Source organism: Tamandua tetradactyla, chromosome 26 (genome assembly GCF_023851605.1).
Source record: "Tamandua tetradactyla isolate mTamTet1 chromosome 26, mTamTet1.pri, whole genome shotgun sequence".
Lineage (NCBI taxonomy): Eukaryota > Metazoa > Chordata > Mammalia > Pilosa > Myrmecophagidae > Tamandua > Tamandua tetradactyla.
In genome coordinates, this window is record NC_135352.1 from 10,699,752 (window position 1) to 10,723,600 (window position 23,849).

The window sequence follows — 23,849 nt, forward strand, 5'->3', positions numbered from 1 at the left end:
AATTTTCTTCTCTAACTATAGAGCACTGTTGAGTACCAGATTGTCATTATGAGTTTGAGAAAATAGAAAGATAGCTTAATATTCTTGCAAATGTAGAATTGGAAGCACTAAAAAATTCATCCATTTTGAAGCAGGAGTAGAAACAAGGCTTAATCTGGAATTAGAACATCTTTCAAGTAGTATAACTTCACAGTTGTATGGGAATGAAGTTGGAATTAGAGCCTTCAGCACTGAGTGCATGGATTAAACGGAGCTAAGTCTCTCCCATGCATTTAGTATCCAATACTTTTCCCACTAACATCACTGGGAACATCACAAGCAGTGCTCAGTCTCAACCAAAAAAGTCTAATTTAAATATTTCTTGTCACTGATATCAGGACGAAAAGCAAAACAAATATTATCAAGCCATTGAAGATTCCATTTGCTCTCTGAGAAAAAAAAAATCCATCTTTAAACAAATAAAAATGATTTTCTTATCTACTGGCTCTCTCATTGTTCATTCACCTTCCTTATCAATTTCTATTGTGTGCAAGTTTTTCAGATACCCTTGTTTATTTTTATTTGACCTTAATTTCCATCTTCTCCATTCTGAGTTTCTTTCACATTTCCTTCAAAAGCCCACATTTTGTTGTGAATTTTAACTCAATTTATTCTTTTACTGTGCTTGAGCTTTACTTTACCTGATCAGAATAATCAATGTCAGAATAATTCAGCCTCTGAATTATTCAAGGCCTTTCTTTTCTCTTACTCCCCTGTCTAAGGCATGGTTTTTGGACCATGTCTGCTCTTAGCATGGTTTTTCTTTCTTTAATTGTAACAGCAAAGGACAGCCAAAGCAATGTGGACTCTGGAGGCAGACCTTGGTTCAAATCCCACCTCCTATTAGCTTTGTGTTGTCCTTAAGAATGCCACTTGGTCACTTACATGCTCAATTATTCCATTTAGAAGACAGGGTAATGGCAACTTTATGGGATTTACATAGGGGTTATAATTAATCTAGGTAAATGACTTTGCACAAAACTAGCGATCAATGAATAGCAAGTATTATTCAAGTATGGGCAACTCGGGAAGAATCTTAATTTTGTTATTTATCAGATTAAAAGCATGACAACGAAAATCTATGGATTTCAAAGAAGTTTACTAAACTTGACTCTTCACTATGGGATAATTAAGAATTGGATCATGTTTTTTATTTCTCCAACAAAAAAGCTTCTTCAAAATGCATTTCAAGGCATCTTTCACAGGTCTCCAAATCAAACAAACCAAACCAAAGGAACAAGGGAGAATGAAGAGAGAGGGGATTTTACCCTCTATTTCCAGCTGTACTTTACTACCTTCATCAGAAACAAGGGAATATCACTTGCCTAATTGGGTCTGTAAAGTCATGGACTAAGGAACATTTTTGTACCTCACATGGCATATCATTTTAACATAATATTTATCCTCACGTAAAAATTATTTACTTAGGTGCTGTGTATTAATATTTTCATCCACGGTGATTGCTATTTAAAATATTAGGAGGAAGTTTGCCTTGGATGTTAAAGGTTTTATATTTAAGACTGTGAGCTGTTGACAGGATTCTAGGAGATGAAAAATGGGACAGGTTATCCTTGCTGCCCCATGTGACACCGCCGAGCAGACAACCTGCAGTGTGCTGTCACCATGTCCAGCCACCAAAGAACGCCAAATCTCAAGCAGAACCCAACGTTCTCTGCATCCCTGACAGGTTTCTAAGGATTTCCCTCACCCAAGCTGAGCAACAAATACTGCACAAGACTCTTTCAGAACACATCTTGAGGCTTTTACCAAGAACCACAAAACCAGCATTCATTCCCCAAATCAGATACTCCACAGAAATTGTAAACTTAACAAGAACGAAAAGCAGTGATAGAAGCAATAGATAGATTTTTATACCTGTTGCTTGGACTTTCTGAGCTGGTGAGTTATCAAAATAAGTAAGACTAACAAATGTATGTTAAAACCAGAAATTATACTTGTTTTTAGTCCTTTGCAAATATCTCTCCCCGAAATGAGGACCCTTTGAATGCTTACCCTGCAACACCTGGTTATAAGGCATTCATTTGAAATATTTTTACATCATTTCTTGAAATGAGGAATGGGAGATGTGGTAGTGAATAAATATTGTTGGAGGAAATGAAGTAGCATTTTTATCTTTTAGCAGCAGTGAGATCAAAAATGATCATGGGATTGTAAAGCAGTACTTAACTCCCAGCTGATGCAAAGTGTGACCTGACTGAGGACAGCTGCTCCAAACCAAAAACCCAACAGGCATAAGCTACAACTGTCAGAAGAACCTGGGATGGAGATAGTGTTATATGGGCCTTTCTGACTTTCGCCAGGTTTCTTTTACTTTCCTCAGATGAACATAGTAAACAGTGTAAGCAGCTCTATAAATTTTGCAGCAATATTCTTTCTTTTTGGCTAACACATGCTGCATTGCTAAATCTGTTTCCACTTGGTAAATTCTGCCAGAAAATAAAGAAACAGACAGGGCAGGTTATTAAACCAAACTATGGAAACCACAGTCTTTAGAGGTAAAGCTAAAGGTGCAGCAGATTGAATTGTTTCAATCTATCAAAGATGACTCTCACTAGCTGTTCTGAACGAATAAGTGAAGTATATTTCATGCACTAAGTACTTCATAAACCCTGGCTCCCTCTCCTTTGTAACTAGTGTATCCTGATTTGGAAGTTATCTTCAGGTAAGTGCAAAATGAACGGCAATTGAGAACGCTGCTAAATACGACTCTGTTATTTTATTATTTGCCATTTATAGGAACACTTTATCCCATAGCCACTTCCCTTGCTATGTTAGCAACTATAATATTAGAAGGAAGAAAGTACAAATACGGCAGTAACTTGTTACCGGAGAGTGTTCTTAAGACTGTTTCACTCTAGAATTGGTCTGTCTTCGTGAGATATGTCAGGACTAGCGGTGATCCCAGGGGTGAGGTGGGCAGTTCTTTAACTTAGATAAAGATGTGAGAACTAAGAACAACATTTAGAGACTCCAAAAAATCCTTCACTACAAAACAGTGCCCTCTCCTATTCTTCCCTCCCTGCTTCTTTTTTCCTTTCTCTCCCTCCCTTCTCCAATTCTTCACCTACTAGCAATGGTGTGCAAGCTTTGATGGTAACAACTAGAGTTAATGGAGCTAAAAATTGCAATACCTTAAACAGTTGTCCTTAAGATACGACATTTTGTGTGTGTGTATGCTGTATGGCAGCGTCACATTTCATAACTTTCCCTTGTGAGTATCCCGTTATTGCAGCACCATTTGTTGAATTTTTGTTTGTTTGCTTGTTTTTCTTGTTTGTTTGTTGTTTAGGAAATGTATGGACTGGGAATCGAATTAGGGTCTCCACGTGGCAGGCAAGAATTCTACCACTGAACTACACTGGCACCCCCAAGATGTGACTTTTATAGATAAAATGTAGTGAGATGAACAGTGGATTTAGCTAAGAAGAATCTGACCTACCCAAGGCTCTACTGTGCCTATTACTAGCTGTGGGACCTGTGTCCAGCTACCTGCCTCAGTAATTTCAGCTGCAAAAATGGGCTATCATAGGGTTCTCTTGAATTTTATTAAAGAACTTTGTCAGTTGCCACACTGCACACAAAGACATGACAGTATTACTATTACTAACGGTGTAAATACTGAACAAAGAGGGGCAAAAACTTTCTGTCCAGACTCTGAAATTATACATACTCAAGTTTCAACTGTTATTTCTTAGTAAATCATTCTTGTACAAAATGTTAAAAGAGATGGCCTAATTTGGAGGACAAATCAACGAATGATTTTAAAACACTTAGTAAACATCAATAGTCTGTTTCAATTCCATCATGACTATGAATAATTTATAACCACTACATTTCTTTTTTATCAGGCATAAAACATTATATTCTCATATACAGCCCTATTAATTAACACTTTGCCTTAGTGTGGAAACTTTCTTACAATTGATGATGGCATATTTTTATAGCTGTTCTATTAATTATGGTCCACGTTTAACTTAGGGTTCATTGTTTTGTGCAGTTGCAGGGATTTTAAAAAATAAATATAATCACTGAATTTGTTTATAAAATAAAATTGGACAATTCAAGTAAAACCAAAGAAAACTATTATCTTTATTTCAACTTTCAAGATATTCACAATTCTTCAATATTTCTGACTGAATTCTCGTTACACAAATTAACTGTATTTAGTCCCAAAATAGTATGATTTCCAAAATGTTAAATTATAAATAAAGTTAAATGGCAACTTGATGTTTTGAAAATCACACTATTGCACACTTCTGAAAATACACAGAGGAGTTAAAAATTTGAAGAAGAATTAAATGTCTTCTGCTCATTAGCAAATATTTTCCCACAGAATTCCCCAGTATTTCCTGCAGAATGCCAGACATTTTTTTTCTGCTCAAGACAGGCTAAAAAGAATATAATGCTGAACATGATGGCTTACTTTCTTGCTTGTTTTAAGGAGTGTTTTCCTTATCAGTGAAGTAGACAGCACCGACAGACCAGAGCCATTACACAAATGCAAATGACTGATAAGAAGGTTCTCTATTCTTCTTTGACAATTAGCAGGAATTAGCACTAGTGTACAGTGTATACCCCAAGGAACAATCATTAAATCCTGTCTTCACTGAGTGAATGAGCTCCTACCAGCACTCTTTAGGACATTTTTAATGTTTACTTTGCAGAAAAATAAACTAAACAATAGCATGCAGATTTTGCGATGAAATAAAAAATATTTTGATATTCCCTTACAAAAGTTGCCAATTATTACAGAATTAGTTTTGTTAAACCTTATCTGTGATATCTTCAATGTCTATGTATTTAGCAATCTGCATGCTTTCTTACTCTTTGATCTCCCAGCTAAAAATTCTTAGCCTCTCTCGAATTACATATTAGAAACACTGTGAACTACTACTTGGAAAAAAATGCTTTATGTGGCTTCTGCAAATGAAGCTCTGGAGCAGAAGTTTAGTGAGAAAAGCTGAGCAACCGAATGCAGCTTCTCTGAATGCAAAAGGACTGATAGGCAGTCATTAGTCTCCCTGAGAAGTCCACAGCCAGACTCAGAATTACTGAAGCACTGTCCAGTGGGTCGGCATTTTTCCAATCGTAATTCCATCCTTTGCTGAATAGCAAATAGGTACTTGTAATGGGAGAAAAAGGAAAGGAAGAAAGAAAAGAAAACTATAGCATTGACTTGGAGGTCCCCAGAACCAACACTGCGGCTTAAAGAAGCATGCCATCTCCCTGGAGCTGTCCTCCACCAAACTTTGCTCAAGAAACATAAAAGGAAGCCAGAAAAACATCAAGAGACCATAAACGGGCCCTGAACTTTCTAAAGTAGAATTGGGGTATCTCGCTTCTTATTCTGCATGAATGCACCTCCTGTCTTAAATAAAAGCTGGACTCACTTAGAGGTCCTTAGAGTACCTACAAGGTGGCAGTTTGTCCAAAGAACAAGTTGACTCCAAAGAATAGGGGTCGGTGGGGATTAATTCGTTTAAGTGATAAACCCTGAGTTGTGGCATTGTTAACACATGCATAGAATGAAGAGATGAGGGCACATTTCATAGTTTATCCCTATATTTAAGAATAGGGTACAAATCACTTCAAAAGAATAGTTCTATGCTATGAATTCAAAGACGTGCACAGAAGAAGGTGATCCAAGGTCCCACAAATGAATTGGAAAATGCTTGTTCTCTGTTTTTGTTAAATGTATAAGAGGGCTGAAATAGATTAAAAGGATGCCTTTAGACTCCGCTTTCCCTTAAAAGCTCTCTAAGTAGACCCTGATATTATTTCTTTCTTCTTCTGCGGAATGAAAAGTGACCTTTGGATGTTTCTCTTCATAAAACAAAATTATGGTTTTTGTTGTAACACTGATCTCATTTGTAGCTAAAATAAAGCAGAATCTAAGTTCCCAGCAGTTGCTGAGTAAATGATTTGGTGTCATTAGATAGTGTTATTCTTAGAAAAATAAAATTGCCAGGAAATGCTATTTTTCTAACATATAAGTTGCTTTATTTTATCCTTTTCTTCTAACAGTGCATTTCAATCATCACACAGTATAGTCATTGTAGTCTACTACTTCTTAGAGAGTAACGTCTAAATGACATAAATGACTTGTAAAGTGTCCTAGTTTTTCTAAAGAAGAGGGAGACTATCTTTCCACAGAGGGTAACTGACTCAGTGGAATTACTAGGAGGCTGCATTTTTTTTCTTCACAAAGCTAATTATCTTTTAACTAAGAAGCCAATTCCAGAAGTTGAGTTCTGCTATATATTGTCTACTAATCTAATCACCAACAGTTTTTATATTAGCACAACATTTCCATAACTAGGAGTCCACAAATTTCCAAACTGTCCCTGGGATCTTTTCCCATCAATACCTATTTTCCATCCAGCTTAGAAGATAAATATCTGCAGCCCATTTGATTGGCTTCATTTGATATATTTATAGATTTCACCAGGCTAAATGTAGAAGAAGCACATTTTTTACCACACTCTGCATTTTCTACCAGGATTGATTTGGTTGGGAGGTCATGTCAACCTAGAAAATGTTGTTCTGTTACCTTTACGACCAGTCAAAATTCTTAGCACCAAGCAAAATAAATCAAAACAAAGAAGACTAAACTGTCAACAATGATCAAAGATTCAGTCATTCAGTGAGTTCCTGAAATTACCATGTGACATTTACGGACATAGGTTAATTTATTCATCAACTAAAATACATTTAGAAATGAGAGGGAAACATTTAGAAATGAAAGGTCAAAGGAGAAAAATCACGAGGCATATTCATTATCTTATCCAACAAGTTTAAAAATAAATATGGTTGGCAGGGCCACAGTAGCTCAGCAGGCAGAGCTCTCGCCTGCCATGCCAGAGACCCAGGTTCAATTCTCAGTGCCTGCCCATGCAAAAAAAAACAACGAAAAATTAAATAAACATGGCACATCCAAAGGTAAAAGCCCTATGGTTATTTCAAAAGATAGTGAATTGACATTTGATGTAATTAAAAATCAGTTTTGATAACATCATCTATTAATTAGTCCTATATCCAAAATCAAACCTGAATTTAATCAAGTGTCTACCCACAACTACCAATTCACAGGAAGTTCAGTTGTCAAAGGAACAATAAAAGTCACCATGGGAAACCATCCCCAAAATCCAGGCTATGCAGAACTTTACAGGACAACCAATCTGGTTTTTTTTAAAAAATAAGCAATTACAAGGGAAAGAAGAGAAAGAACAAGAGCTACAGCTAAAGCTAAACAAACAAGAGTTAAAAAAAGAGAGTAACCCAAAATATGGAAAATCAAAAGTTAAGACAAATTGCAAACAATCAGAATGAATGAACCTAAGCTGATCCTGATATTTATGGGAGGAAATAATTGGTAATTAATAATACTAAGAAATTATCATTAATTTGTGTGAGTTAAATTTATTATGGCTATGTTTAAAAACAAAAGGGTCCTTATCTTTTAAAGCTACATAAGGAAATATTTATACATTAAATGATAAATGTCTGAAATTTATTTTAAAATAGTGAGATGAGGGAATGAGTGGGGTAAAAATGAAACAAAACTGATAGTTGCTGAAGTAGGTGATAACTGCAGGAAATTCATTACACTATACTTTATACTTTCATATATACTCAACATACATGTTTAAATATACTATATATATATATATATATACACTTTTAAATACATGTTTATATATGTTTAAAATAAAAATGAAAAATATCAATTTGAAGTTTTTCAGAACATAAATTAGTTTTCAGAATTAGAATGATACTCTACATTTTCTTAAAATGTCTACTTTCAGCTAATATAACCCAAACCACTTTAACATTGAAACTTTAAGGGGGCCCTATTAATGCCAGAAATTTGCCAAGGATGTTGACTATAAATACTACTCTTTACTACTGCTCTTGAAGTTCTAACCAATGCAATAAAACAGGAAAAAAATAGTGGCATAACATTAATAAATGAAACAATAAAATAACTATTATTTGAAGATAATATGATTTGGTAACAGTATGAACAAACATGAATGCCCAGTGAAATAAAGGGATCATAGTCACAAGAACAACAGGAAATACAAATTAATGAGGTTAGCTAGATACGAATGTAGCAATAAAAGTGAAGATAGGGAATATTTTTGAAGGGGGATTGACTTATTAAGAAGGAGAATTAGGCACACGGCTGTAGGAGGAGAAGGCATTCCATTAAAGGGAAAAACAAACAAATGTGTGAAGGTAGGACAATAAATATCATGTTCAGTGAAAGTTAACAGTTTAGTTTGACTGGGATGTAGATTATGAATGAAATGAAGTTAACAAAAAGCTATAAAATAATGACGCATCCATATCAGGGAAGTCCTTGCAATGTTGGATGGAATTAATCTTTATCATGTATGTCATGGAGAGAGAAGTTTTTGAGCAGTGCCAGAATTAATAAAATTAGTGGTTCATACTGCAGCTTTGGACAGGGACGAAAAGGAGGTGGAGAGATAAGTGATGAAACTACTGCAGAGGTCAAGGTGAGACAGAAGGTGGGCTCTCAAACGAGTGATGAGAAAGGAAAAGGCCATGTTTAAGAACTAACACCCTGTGATATTTACATATATTGAAGTTAGGTAGGAGCTAAACATTCCTGGGGTTCATCTGAATTTCACACCTTGTACTGTACCTCTTTCTGAGGCATTCAGCCTGCCTAACACACGTTTTCTCATTACCCTTTTCACATCATGTTAAGAGAGAGGGGAACTGAGGCCTATTCTAAATATGCAATACTCATTGCTAGAGCTAAAATGTCTAAGTTACAGCCAAGAATACATTACTGGTGTTCTCCTAATGTCACTATACCACATGTGCATTGATAGAAAGGATTCCATTAAGAAGAGATTATATCACAACTGGAGTGACACTGTAAGTTGATCATAGAGATGCTCCAGACAGTGATGTTTCTACAATGTATGGATGCAACATTGTGACAATGTTTCAAGAAGTCTAAACTTTCAGTGCTTTTGCACATAGGAGCCTCCCATATAAAGCATAGCAAAAAATGATTTCCAGGAAATAGAGAATAAACCTCCAAGTGTTACAGGTTTGACTCAGCCCTGTTGGAACTAAGGCTCTATAGGACAAGAACCCTGAATAATATTCTTTAGAATGTCATTCTTAAACTTTGAGCAGAAAGCCTGTTCTAAACGTACCTTGCGAAAAGCCCAGAATGCAGTTGCTACATACCATTTAGCCAAATGACTGCAATTTTGTGTTTGTGTGGTGATTCTGGGGATAATTACCCAGATTCTGTTTCCATAAGTATACCATTTTCCTCACTAACATCAAGGGTGCTGTGCATAAAGAAATGCAGTAGTAAAAAGCATGTCCAAGCATATGAAACTCGCTCTGTAAACACTTGGATTGTTTTAGTTCATATATTTTTCCCACAACTCCTAGAAGTTTCCTGTTCCCAGGTTTGTGATCAGAGTTGCAAAACAGCCCTCCCTGTAATATGATGTGTTATTAAATGTGTATCTGCAGACTTTAGGTTCCCAGTACAAATGCTATGTAACCAAATAACACAAGGAAATCACGTTTTTTCAATACCATTATTGCTGTTTACACATGACCGATCTGAACAGGAATAAAACAAGGTTTCAATAAAATATAATTTAATGTTTCACCTTGGGAAAACTATTTCCTTTTTTGCCCCATTCCCCAAAGGACTAGTTGGTCCCATAATATTTAATTGATAATAGGTCCTGTTTCCCTAAAAAGCACATAATTTTTATGTCAGAGATGAGGGTGATGGGAGGTATATTACAGGCAAATTCCATACCTGCTTAGGAACACAACAAAAATGATAAATTAGCCTGGATTATGTTATTCCTAAAGAAACCTTCCTTAAAACTTTGACTTTATGTTTTTTTTTTTTTTTCTGGGCCTCTACACTCAGACTTAACAGACACCTGTTTTCTTATTGTCTGCATTAAACCTTGTTATTCAACGGAAAGAAAACAGACAGGTGCACATATTGGATGCCTTTTTCAAAGTATACAATTTTTTAAAAATTGGAGCCATGTGGTCAGTGTCTAACTATCATCATCTGTGCTGGCTGTTTTATATATATATATATATATATATATATATACACACACATCATTCAGTTGTTGGGAAAGTCTAATGGAAATCATATCCTGGATATAGTTAAACCAAAAAAGGCCATGTTGAAACACATCATAAAAAAAACAGGTAGAGTAGAGGGTATGGCCTTATCTGAATTTGCCTGGCCATTTCCCTACACTGTCAGGAACAGGGACTATTAAGAAGTTGCACACGTAGGACCGCAGCTGTAATTTATTAGTTTTTCCTGGTAGCGATGTATCTATCTGTGTATATGGACTAATAAAACACTTCCATCTCCCAAAGCTACAATAATTCAGAAAGGCTGAGGTCCTCCCCACTTCTTCTAAAACATAAACCATGTTTGTAGACACGGAAGGCATGTGTTTAATGCATCCGCATTAAGGTGCTTTGTAACCCAACATGGGTCAGAAAACGGCTTAGAGCAGGCATTCATGGTTGACCAGCACACCGGCTGTAACTGAATCAGTGCTCTATAAAGCTGCCTAAATACAAATCAAAACACTTCAAATCAATTTAATTCTTTATATTTGCACATAGTTCCTGGACAAGATTCAAATGTCTTCAGTTGAAATTTGTTATTTATTTGAAAACCTTCAATCAGGAAACCACTGATTTGCTTTCTGTCATTAAAGATTTGTCTTTTCTAGAATTTCATATACTTGGAGGATGTACAATATGTACTTTTTTTACGTCGGGTTTTTTTTTGAGAGCAGGGATTTTAAAACTGTGTCCTAGGATCTATTATAGTGTGTGGCAGATAGTAGGTGTTTAATAGATGCTGGTGAAAAAAAAAATTGATGTCCTTCATTGGAAGAGTCACCCATACACACTCTAACCAAACATGTACCATTCAAATTAGCTGCCTTAGTTGGATTTATTTTTGTGTTAATTTCACCTACGCTTTCCAAAAATAAACTAAACCTTTCTTATACATTCCGAGTGAAAATAACTTTAACAAATGGATTATATACATTTGAATCATGGAAAAAAAATACTTTCAAGAAGTAAAACACATCGTCTAAGTAGGCAATCACATCTTTAGTTCTGCTAATGAGAAATTTTCCAATTTAACAAATAAATTATCCAGTGTATCACCATAATGGGGAGGTGTGTAGGGTTGGTTATGCCTCTGAAACCCAATGGGGGCAAGTCCAAGGTGGCAGACAGGTTCTGGTTATATTTCTAAGAAGAAAACTCTTAATTGGAGAAGGAGACCCTGCTAATCAGCAGAGAGAAACTGGACATCTCACTCTATCCTTTAAAAAAGCATGCAATATCAGTGGCTTTCCTTTAAGAAATTCTGAAGAAATCAGGGTAGGGAGTCACTGTTTGATGGAAGACAGACAAATCTCTGGAATTAACTGGGGACAATAACAAAGGCTTTTAAATACCAAGCAGATGTTACACTCTTATACAACAATCCTTCATTGACCCTGCATATTGTGCTCCACAAAATGGTGATCAGAATCTGACAAATGGATACATGCATTTGGGTATGGACTGTGGGTTGTGCTTGGAGATCCAACAATCCCTGTGCCAACACACCTTCTGCATGTGCAGGTGTGTGCCTGTGTTTATAGCTTTCCTTTATTTGAAAAAATCAAGCTGTACTGTCATCCATTGACTGACAAGGTGATTTTCATTCTTTGATTTTTTTTTTTGTATTTGAAATGGTAGAATCGAAGAACTCATTGGTAAATGAGGATGTAGTTTGCTTTGCATTTAACTCAATCTCATCACTGCTGTAATTAAAGCTCTTTTCCTAGAATTAAGAAAATACCCAAAATATCCATGACTTTTCTTTTTCCATCTTTGTTCTTCAGAATTTTTATTTTTAGCCTAATCAATGATTAGACTGAACATACACTGCTCTATAAATTAACAATATTACTAAAATACATGATTATTCTTTGAAACTGCTTAAAATAGTTTTGTCCTTCACCAAGTTAGGCTAGAAATATTCTTCTTTGCCATTTTTGTTTTGTTTTGTTTGTTTTCAGGTTTCCTAAGAGACATCAGCTCTTTGCATTAGTGAATTCGTTTCAGTGTGAACAACTAATACAGAGTTGAACAAGCAGAACATATGAGGCAGAATAGCAATTATAAATGTGTCAAAATATTTCTTCTAAAGTCAGAACAAGGCATTGGCAAACCCAAAGTAATAGCCACAGCAAATGCTGGCCATGCATATTTAAGGAAATCTTACTCATACATTTCAGAAAGAAAGTAAACAAAAAAGTAGTCTGATGGAGGATACATGGTAGAGGAGAAAGAAGAGAGCAGGAAAAATGTTGTCTTTGAGAAATTTAATACTTCTAGACAATGAATATGGAGTTCAACTCAAGTAGAAAGTCTGGGATGACAGTTTTGTGAGGCAAATAAGGCTGTGATTTCCTTTGGGTCTCCAGTTACATAGTCTCAGGTGAGTTTATAGCAACTGGGAGAATGGGGGGATATATGCCCAAGGTTGGCTACTTTCTTCAGTTTGTTTCTTCCAAATTGAACACAGTATGTTCCCTGGACTGACATGCTTGGAAATGTTACAACTTACTGTAAAGTCTAACTTCAAATTCAGATGTGCGGTTAGTTGGGAGCTCTCTGCGCAGAGCTATCAAAACAGCAACATGGTAAAAAGGAAACTTACAAAAGTTGAAGAAGACTAATGAGATTGATTCTGTTAAAGGGGCAACACAATCCGTATCAACATTCTAGAAACAGGTAAGTGAATAAACAGTTCACATGAGAGAAAGTGGCCAAGCAGGACTCAAGCTGAGGTCTCTAGGCTGGGATCAATGTTCCGGAGTATGACCCTTTTAGCAACTCTGCGAAAGAAGCGCTGTATGATCCCATTTTAGACATAAGAAACATATCTGAATTATCCAAAGTTTTGCTCAATTTTATGAGAAACTCTGTGATTAGGCAATAGAGTAAGGGTCCGTACAGAATTCTAGTTGTGCTTAGATTAGTGAACCAAAAAACAAAGGTCCAGACTGAGGAATCCATCACTTTCACAAATTAAATAATTACAAAAAATATTAGGGATGGTACAGTAGCTTTAACCATAACCACCTAAAAACAATTAGGACCATTTTATAATAAAAATAACCGAGAGAACGTAGCCTCAATGCTCAGCTAAATTCAAGGATTTAATGGTAAAAATGTCTTCATCGTTAGATGAAAATCAATCATTTTAGCGATGGTGAGATGGATCTGTACTGATTCCAAATATAGAATTTGCTATGTGTGAAATTTCCAATTCCTGAGGCATAATTGAAAATAAAATTATTTAAAAGTTGAAGAACATGCACAGTTGCTGCTAAATAGGAAGAGAAGTGTTAAATTCCCCTTTACCTTTCCTTCACTCCTTAGCTCCAACTTGTTTTGTTAAAAAAATAAAAACAACAAATAGGCCTGGCTATCAGTCTATGTAAGGCTACTAGGCTCTTTACAGTCAATTCCCACTAAATATGTTATCCAAATGGAAACCAAATTTAAAATGAAGAAAGATCATAACAAATTCAAATAGGATAAGCATCAGCTAGCTGAGACAGATACTGCCTTCTGTCGTGAAAGGATGGATATCAGAAGGATTATACTGATTCTTTCATGTGCTAGAATTGAGATCTACAAGAACTATTTGGGATATGGTTTCGAGAAAATACAGGAGGCTAACCAACAGAATCTTTATTGGCTCAAAGACAACACTGCAAGGAAAGTCAGGCTTACTACTTACTTATTCAGGTGAATTCTCTTGCCTGATATCTAACTTATTCTGAAATCTTAAAAGCAGTGGCTTTTCTGGAAGGACAAGAACTCTTCCGCTGCCTTTCTTATTATAAGAATAATAAATGTGCCTATTCTTAATATTCATATTTCTACGAATATAAATACAATATATCATAATGAATATATCTTAATGAAGCTCAGAGTTAAACTCCAAAGAGCACGAGAAATATGCTCACAACTATCATTGCTACTGGTCAAGCTCTTTGCTGGGTGTTAGCGTTAAAGGTAATCTTCATCGTACTCAGGGAGAACACACAGAGGAAGTAAGAAGCAGAGAGAGAATATATTTCATAATTGCAAAAATGGAGGAGTTCCCCAGATATTGCATTTTGTTCTTAAGCATCTTCTTTCTTCTTCACATCATAAAATTTTTCCATCTTTTTGGAAATACAGTAACCTTGTCTCTTGAAGTAGAAATTGTATCCTCCTAGCAGTTGGTACCTGGCATCAATAATGTTAGCTGTAAATTGAAAAGTTAAGTCTTTTACATCCACCCTTTAAGGTCCCTTTTTCTGGAGGAGAATTAAATGCAGATGAAAAGTCAAAAGGTATCTGTATTCTGAAGTATTCAAATTCTTAGTTAAAAACAAAGCAGATAGATATTCATTAACTATCTCCTGTGTGCCAGGCCTTCTAGCACTTGCTGACCTCTTTCGTCCTCTCAATAGCCCTAAGACAAAGACAATAGTCCCTTCTTTTCACAGATGAAGAAACTGAGACTCAGAGGTTTCTCAGGATAAGAAAGAATGTCATGAGGAATAAATACCAAGGTGGGGAGACTACAGGGGCAAAAACAGATTCACTTAAAGCATTCTGCTTCATGTTTCTTCCTATAGAAGTGACCTCAGAGTTAAATAAAACAAGGTGTAAAAAATTACCTCCTATTCAAGGCTACTAGAGAGAGGTATATTCTTCTACCCTGCTGTCACCTGCTTAAAATTCTCTATGCTTGAGACTTCTTATTACTTTTAAGTTATACATTCTTAGCAGGGGATGGGAGGACAATGTTAGTCAAATTGATGCTCTCTTACTCTTAACTAAGGGAAAATGCTCAGTTCACACTAGCCACTACTCTACTGTCTGTTACAGAATCCAATGATTATCTTTTCTGTTAAGCTTTCCTAAGGATTAGAAAACAAAATCAATCCCAAATGGTTTAGTCTAAAGTAGGAAAGTTATCAGAAAGTCAATTATGTGGCCACCCTGGGCCACAGTGTCATAGTGGATTCAACAGATTCAATTTAGCCTCCATTCAAATTATCTTCTTTTCCCTTTTAAAATTACTTTCTGGGGAATAATTTCCATTTATTAATGATACCAAAGTTAACAAAAAACTGACTACCTCTTTTATTGCTCTATGAAGCCAAAGTAAGAAAAGATGCATACACATAATACAAATGCCCTTACAACTATAAATATGCTGAGTGATAATCATCATTGGGGAGTTACGGCAGTATAAGTTATTCCAAATGAAATGCTAAATTTAGTTATGATGCCTACATAATATTTAGCATTTGCGCAAGATCTATGATTGACCTCAGTGTACAATTAAGACAGCTAAATCCTTTAAAAGCTCATTTTACTCAGCAAAGAAATGAGAAAGGAGAAAAAGGTATTAGAGAGAAGTTAAATTGTATGAAATGAAAAATTATCTCCAGTGACATTTGTTGTCTGGCTTATTTTGTTGACTGGTACTTTTCTTTAACTTTATTTTCATATATAGCATATAAATCACCCACAAGAAGGTTCTGAAAACAGATTCTCTTTTAGCACTCCTGAATTGAAAGTCAGATTCTGACAGCTAAGCAATTTAAAAGAATAACTCTTACAGAAAAAATGGATGATTCTAAATAGCTAACGTAAAACAAATTTCTTTGGGTTAGGTTACATATAAGGATCATCTAATCAGATTTGCTTAACATACACATCCCTAGCAAAAACAATACTACAAATCAGAGAGTGGTAGACATAATTAAAGTGTTTACTAATGGCAAACAACTGCGAAATTGGCATAAGAGTGTATAATATAGAGCTGATATGCTTACTGTTCGTCAACATCTTTTCTGTTCAGTAGATTTTTATTCATTTCTTATTTAATTGGTTGTGCTGCATCTTACTTTTATTTGCTTCAAAACTGAAATATTGCATAATATGTCATGGATTTATTCAATACCATTTAAACCTATGGAAAAAAATCTGCACATCACAGATTTTTCTACTTATTTCTGCAGAGATAGGACAACTGAGGCACACAGAAAAACTGTTATATAATTTTTCAATCTCTAAGTGTGCAGGAGACATACATAGCTAAAATACTGAACTTCGTACCTTCAAATGTACCATTAACATTTTTAGCATCCTTTGTTTCTAAAAATAAGCAGTCAATGTTGAGCAGAAATGTCAAGAAATCAATAAAGAAGTAATTAGGAAGAGTGTTTAATGTCCTTGAAAAAAAAGCTTTGAAAGCAAAAGAAAGAACCAAGCATTGGGATCAGTCAATCTTCTTATGTGCTCTTCCATAATAAAAAATAAAAGGCAATAATTTAAATTGCTATATTTATGAAAAACACTAACCATATAAATGTCAAGTGTCACCCTGGGCTATACTGTAGTTAATAGGATGCTTCCCATTATAATAATCCAGCACTCAAAGCTGCCTCGGAGTACTGACTCTCTGTGTAGTTTTTTCATGTATCCACTCGTGATAATAGGCAACAAGATTAGTTGCTTTTAGTTAATCATTTCTATCATCTCTGAGAATACATATCAAGGGAAAGGAAATAACAATTACTGAGTGACTTCAGTATGCCAGGAAAGTAACCCACATGGTCTCATAAAGCTCTTATGGTAACCTGTAAGCTTTGCATAATTTCTCCCACTTATAAAAAAGTAAACAATTATGGAGGCTGCCAAGATTCTACAGAGGGAAAATAGCAAAGTCAAGATTCAAACTCAGGTCTTTGTTTATGAAGTTCATGCCCTCTCTTAAGTCTTTTGAGTCTTTTAAGTGGTGGTTCTTGTTATTTTGAGGGCCATAGACTCCTTTCAGAATCAGGAGAAAGTTGTGTTTTTGGGTTTTTTTTTTTATGTGCAAATAAAATACTAGCATAGGACGTTAAAGTTTCATGGATGTCCTCCTCTGAAACCGATTCCAACTTATTTCATACAGCTCCAGTTAAAAATTTTTAGGTTTAATCTGACCTTGAAAGACCTGTGATATCTTCTGTAATTTGGAATCATCAATACCATGATTCCATTAGAGACAGGAGAAGCTATTCACTTCTATTCATTATTTTTACTTGTTTTCTTTCAGAGGCCTTTCTAAATAATCTGCGTCAAGTAATTTAGAAGTAGATATAAGAACACTTCTTAGTAATACTGCCAAAATTATTGCATATCATTAAAAGACAAAACAATATCAATTAGGGATGGGCTGTTAAAAATAGTGTAATTTAGGAGTTCTTTTTATATTATGTTGAATAATAATGGTGATTTAAGCTTTGGCAACTTTATTACAACTAATGTCATTATATTTTACAGATTGCCCATGATAATGAAAGTACATTTTATTTAAAAGATGGCTCCATACCTTATAAAAATTTAGCAAACACTCCATACCTGTAAATTCAGAAGCTGATGGTGGGGGAGAAGGGCACAGAGGAAAAGTCTACAGCTTTTCCCTTTATATTGAAAGAAACAAAATGCTTAATAGTCTTAGATCTTCATACTTTTAAGCTTAGACTAGCATTATGGAATACAGAAGCCCACTTTTTTGAAAGATAGCTATGGCAGGACTTTTTGAACAAAGTTACATCTCTTCTTAAAAATAAAACAACAAAACACAAATACCCTGGCCAATCAGAGATTTAAACAAATTATGTGTTTATTTGCATAACAAATGGCTTCAAAAGACTAGGGGAATGGATCTGAATCTTTTTTCTAATGTTATTTTTTTGGGGGTTCTTCAGGATTTTGTGTGAAGTTTATTTTTTAAATCTTTTTATTGTATGGTATAATATATATATATACAAAGCAAAGAAATAAAAAAGCAATAGTTTTCAAAGCACTCTTCAACAAGTAGTTATAGGACAGATCCCAGAGTTTGTCATGGGCTACCATACCATCCTCTCAAATTTTTCCTTCTAGCGGCTCCAGAACATAGGAGGCTAGAAGGCTTAAATATTATTTTTCATCATCACACTTGACTTTTTTTTTTCCTCCTCTGAATTGCTTTGAAAAAATTTTTGAAAGCATTTTGCTATAGTGACTTTTTCCCTTCCTCAAGAGTATGACAACATTTGATAAAAATCTAGCTCTGAAGACTGGATATTGCTACTACTGATTTCAGGTAGTATTTTGTTGTTAGTAACGAACAATATAAATATAACAATGTATATTATTTTATAGAAATGGAATGGCAGGTCTGTTTATATCTAACAATTGGTTATGCATTATTCTAATTAACTGAATTAAAAGCACCATTTATCAAGTGATGAGTAAATATTGTATCCAGGCACAAAATTTATTTTCCTATAAAAAGTTATTGCTTTCTCTATATATGCATGACTTAATTTTTTTTTGACTATTCAGATAGAAGAAATTTAATAACTGTTTTGACAACAGGACTTTGTAAACTTACTAAACAGTTGAAATTATTTTATCTTTAAATTAAAAAGCATTTATCTACAAAGAACAAAAACACTCATTTCTAGAGCTTTCTTTCTGTTGAAACCCTATTTTACAGGATTTATTTTGACTGAGTTTTAATAACCGATGAATCAAAGTAGATTAATGACAACAAAATTTGATAAAATGTTATTTGAGAAAATCTAAAATTCTGAAAGAAAAACACCACTCCTTCCTTATGACTTTGAGCATCAGTCCTCTGGGACTACAAAGAATGAGTTTTTTTTTTTTAAGTTTCTACAAAGTTCATCAATATTAAAAGCTAACAATCCTAAGAGAAAATGTTGGTCAAACTCTCTTTAAAGTAAATGTCATTATGAAATTCTGACAATCTTAAAAAGCGATACTCAGACACCCATACATGCATACACAGTTTTAAAAAGCCTCAGTTTTCATGTTTAACTTAGAAAAAAGCTAAGTACCAAGAAATCCTTTCCCAGTCAACATGCCAAAATGATTCAATTTGACTTGATCTGTAGCATTTCACACAGAGTCTGTCAGATAAAATAAGAAAGCTATATATTTTCATGCTTGCCTACTCAGGTACTTACAAGTTCCATTTATCTAAGAGTGGAAAGACAAATGAGAGAAGATACAAAATATTCAAACACATCTGTACCCACATATTGGATCTATTGGTAAATATAATTAACATTTGAAAATCCATGGCTATATTTTCATCCAGGATGGGCTTTTCTCGACCAGTCACAAACCTTTGGTCTTACATAATTCAGAGCCATTAAAGACATAGTTTAATATTTATGAAACTCGGGAAGGTGTCTAAATTTAGTTTGGATAATTCTTGCAAGTTCAGTTCATCTCATTCTACTAGACCATTTCTCTGTAAGCAAATCCCTCTTAACTAAAATTAGATGCTATATCATCACTCCATGGATGTCCACCCTGTCCCAGTGACTTAAAATCAGGCTAGTCCCCCTACTGTCTATCCCATATTCCACTTATGCTCTCTTCCTGAAAGAATCCTACTCTTGCTTTTCTTCTTTTCCAATTCATAGTCTGGGACTAAACCTTTTTGTCCCTAATAACAGACTTGATACCCCTGGCTTGGGCCACACTCTCTCATTTGTAATTTCTCCTAGCCTTCTGGCTCCTTCCACTCCCAACAATTTTGTAAAACATCTCCCTGACCAAGCTACAGCTCCTAAATATTGGCCCTTCAGTTTGGTCTCAGTCTCTTGGCAATGTGGGTTACACAAGAACGAGTGTGACTCTTCTGTCATTTAATAACCAACGGTTCTCATTTTTTAAAAAGTTAAAATAGGACGTATCAAAGGCAGAGCTCAGTTTTCTTCTCTAGAGAAGTATAGGTCCCTTACTGGATCAATACTTGTCCTACCTGAAGGCAAAATTGCCAGATTTAATAAAAGTAGAGGATACAAGATTAAATTTATATTTCAGGTAAATAATGAATAATATCTAGTATAAGTACTGTAACTGAATTTAGATGCTGAAATATCTAAATATTTATTTCAAGCTTCCCAATTCTAATTCATCAACTAAAAAGTGTTTCACTTATGGAAACAGGAATGATCAAGAGGAGATCCCCTCCCAAAGTGGAAAAATGCCTAATGCCTTTTGCAAATTTACTTCTGTAAATCTCTAAGGCACAATTTTTGCCATGTTAGCAGTGTGTGTCGAGTACAGCAGAAGCCGGTTGAAATATGTGGTCACTTATCACACTGATAGCTGTCCCTAAAAGCTATAATTTATTAAATATTGTTTAAAAAATTCAGCAAGAGCATTTTTGTATTCCAAAATTTAAAAATATATTGAACAACAAAAACAACTTTACATCTTAAGAAAATGGAACCCAATATTTTTAATGCCCATAAAAAGCCCATCCCAATGATCACAAATCTAGAATGACAGGCATTAACTTCATCCTTGGCCCCACAGATTGCTAATTTCATTGATGAGACTTCTTATTGATTTTATTGCCCATCAACAGATGAATGGAAGTGGGAAGGAATCAAATGCATCAGGACCAATAAATCCTGCCTGTAAATGATAAATGTGGGCTTGTTTGTGCCATCACTTCAAGAACACTATATTCTAGTGATGTTTTTCAAGCAGAACTACTTAAACATGATTCAAGTAGTGGCAAAATAAAGCATGGGATAATCAGACTTATTAGATAGTCATTAATATATGACTGTAAACTGTATAAGTTTTTTCTAATCATATTATTGGTTTGAACCTTGGGAAAACAGAACTTGCCTTTTAATCTAGATTTTGAAGTGCCCTTTTGTTGCTTGCTTATTGTGCAGTTGTCACATTATGAATAGGTGACCACTCATTTCTAACTTGGTCTGTTACATATAGATGGAGCTTTCAGCCCCTTAAACAAACGCTCTTTAATTGTATCTTCTACAAAGCTACTGATACAATTTAGTAAACCTTAGAAGATTTTAGCCTGATAGAATCATTTCTCCTGAAATGAAAACATTCAGATTATAAATAGGCTCTCATAAAAAAAAATAAAAAAAAACAGAAATGACATTTTGAAGATTCAACTCTAAATTCATTTAATCCAGCTCAACAAATCACTATAAAACATTCACCAATCTGTCATGCTTTTTATTTAATATGTCCCTCCCTCCTTGACTACATCCCTGGAGGGTAATGGGGGATGGGGGTCAGAGAGAAAAAATAAGGAAAACGCTTCTTTTCAGTGCACCTTGCATACATTATTTCTCTGCTGTAGGTGAACTGGTGGGCAACTGGCACTTTGTTAGATTAACTCATTTCCTTTGAATCATTCTTTGTTACTGAAGGGCCACAGTTCTGCTCTATAAAGAACCATTAGTTTACAAGGGCTTGTTCAGCATATTCCATTTTTGCTGATGGGGTCTGAAATTAATCAGTGTACTGCAATCTGAGCAGGTGAAGGGAGTCAGAAGAGACATTAATTGTGAAGACTATCCCCAACAGGCCCAGCGTTTCCCTGAAGAATCCATCAATTTTTCAAAGGCTGAATGTTGTGGTGATACTACTTCAGTGAAAACAACAGGTATATACCAATATTTGTCTTCAAATGACTCCGACTTCAAGACTAGTGAATTATATTCTCTTCATCAATTTATCGAAAAAAGACATGAAAAATGCATATAATTGAATCAAATGCCTCTTGAAAGAATTCCTATCAAACCCTCAAAGTCATGGAAGAAATTTCAGAAGAAAAATAGGTAGCAGTTAAGAGAAAGCAATTTCTATGTTCCATGTAGACATAAGACTTGCAGGAAAAGAAAACATTATTGTCCTTATTCCCAGCAATGGTGATACTTCAGACATATACAACTGATGTTCAGCCAATAAAAAAATTAGTTGTTTTCTTTGACTGCATGACCCCTCAGAGAAGTCTGATTCTGTATGAGTCACTTCATGAACAGAACCTTTTTCTTTTATGACCTATTATTAGTATGGGAAGAAAGATTGATTTTATTTGATACTGCTATTGATTTTCTGCCTTACTTTCAATTAGATGTTTCAGATTCCACTGGAAAAGTATAGGAGTTGGAATAATTGCATTGCTTTCTTATAAATTATAAAGATGGCATTACAGTACAGGTTAAATATTTTTGAAAATAATAATTTTAAGAATCATCAGCAGACAGCACTACAATGTCAGGGATCAAAGCATTTCTCAAATCATTTGGGAAATCAAGCAAAGTGACATTTCAGAACTAATACTATTTAACGCAGAATTCAGCTCTATTACAGAACAATTCAGAAGAGAAAACTGGAAAACTCCAAGGGGGTCAGAGCAGCCCCCTTCCTAGTCTGCACTGTTTGTGCTCAGGTCAGATCCTTAAAGAAGTCCATCAGGGCTTCAGGGCCAGACTATAAGGGCAGAGGGGTGGGGGATACCTAAGATGCAGTAAGAAAGGAACGGCAAGGGGCAAGGGCTCTTTTAGTTTATGACAGACCTTTTCCCAATCAACCTTAAAAAGCACCTAAAGCTTGAAGAGTAATTGATGTCCTGCACTCCCGACTGGGTTGTCACTGGATAGATATTTAAATGTAGTGAGATGAGGAAAATGAAGAGGCAAGAATTGGTCCTTACAACATGGGACAGAGATCCTGGAATGAGCTGAGACTCAGCATCAAAGGACTGAGAAAAACCCTAGAATGAGCTGAAAATTGACATCAAGGGATTGAGAGAACCTTCTCGACCAAAAGGGGGAAGAGTGAAATGAGACTAAGTGTCAATGGCTGAGAGATTCCAAACAGAGTTGAGAGGTTATGCTGGAGGTTATTCTTATGCATTAAGTAGATATCACCTTGTTGTTCAGGATGTAGTGGAGAGGCTGGAGGGAACTGCCTGAAAATGTAGAGCTGTGTTCCAGTAGCCATGTTTCTTGATGATGATTGAACAATGATATAACTTTCACAATGTGACTCTGTGAATGTGAAAACCTTGTGTCTGATGCTCCTTTTAGCTACTATTAACAACAGAAGAGTAGAACATATGGAATAAAAATAAATAATAGGGGGAACAAATGTTAAAATAAATCTAGTTTGAAATGCTAGTGGTAAATGAAAGCGAGGGGTAAGGGGTATGGTATGTATAATCTTTTTTTTCTCTATTATCGTTTTATTTCTTTTTCTGTTGTCTTTTTATTTCTTTTTCTAAATCGATGCAAATGTTCTAAGAAATGATGAATATGCAACTATGTGATGATATTAAGAATTACTGATTATATATGTAGAATGGAATGATAGCTTAATGTTTTGTTTGTTAATTTTTTTAATTAATAAAAAAAGTTTAAAAAAGTACATAATAAAAAGAGTTGGCAAGGATGTGGAAAAATTGGAAAAAAAAAAAAAAAAGAATTGGTCCTCAAAGTGACTGAGATATATTTGATGCAAGCAAACATATTTCACTTCTATTTCCTCTCTGGACCATTGTAACATTGGGAACTGGTTGCAAACTTAATTTTCTTTCTCTAGAGACATTAAAATAAAAATGTATATACTAGAGTAGGAAGTATAGAATACACCAAACTCTTGGATTTTCAGAATTTTAATGAAATTTTGTAAATGGGGGGTAGCTCCAAGCTAGGATGAGGAAATAATCTCTTCTGATTCATCAAGTGTCAAAAAACATGAGATGTTTCTTAAAGATGATTGTATAACGATACAGCTTTTGCAGTGTGACTGTG

At 34.8% G+C, this 23,849-nt stretch overlaps 1 protein-coding gene across 6 annotated transcripts in view; it reads right to left on the minus strand.

Moving 5' to 3' along the window:
• Window positions 1-23,849, minus strand: part of NRG1 (neuregulin 1) — a 1,096,123-nt gene that overhangs the window by 35,944 nt on the left and 1,036,330 nt on the right. The gene's annotated exons all lie outside the window — the stretch shown is intronic.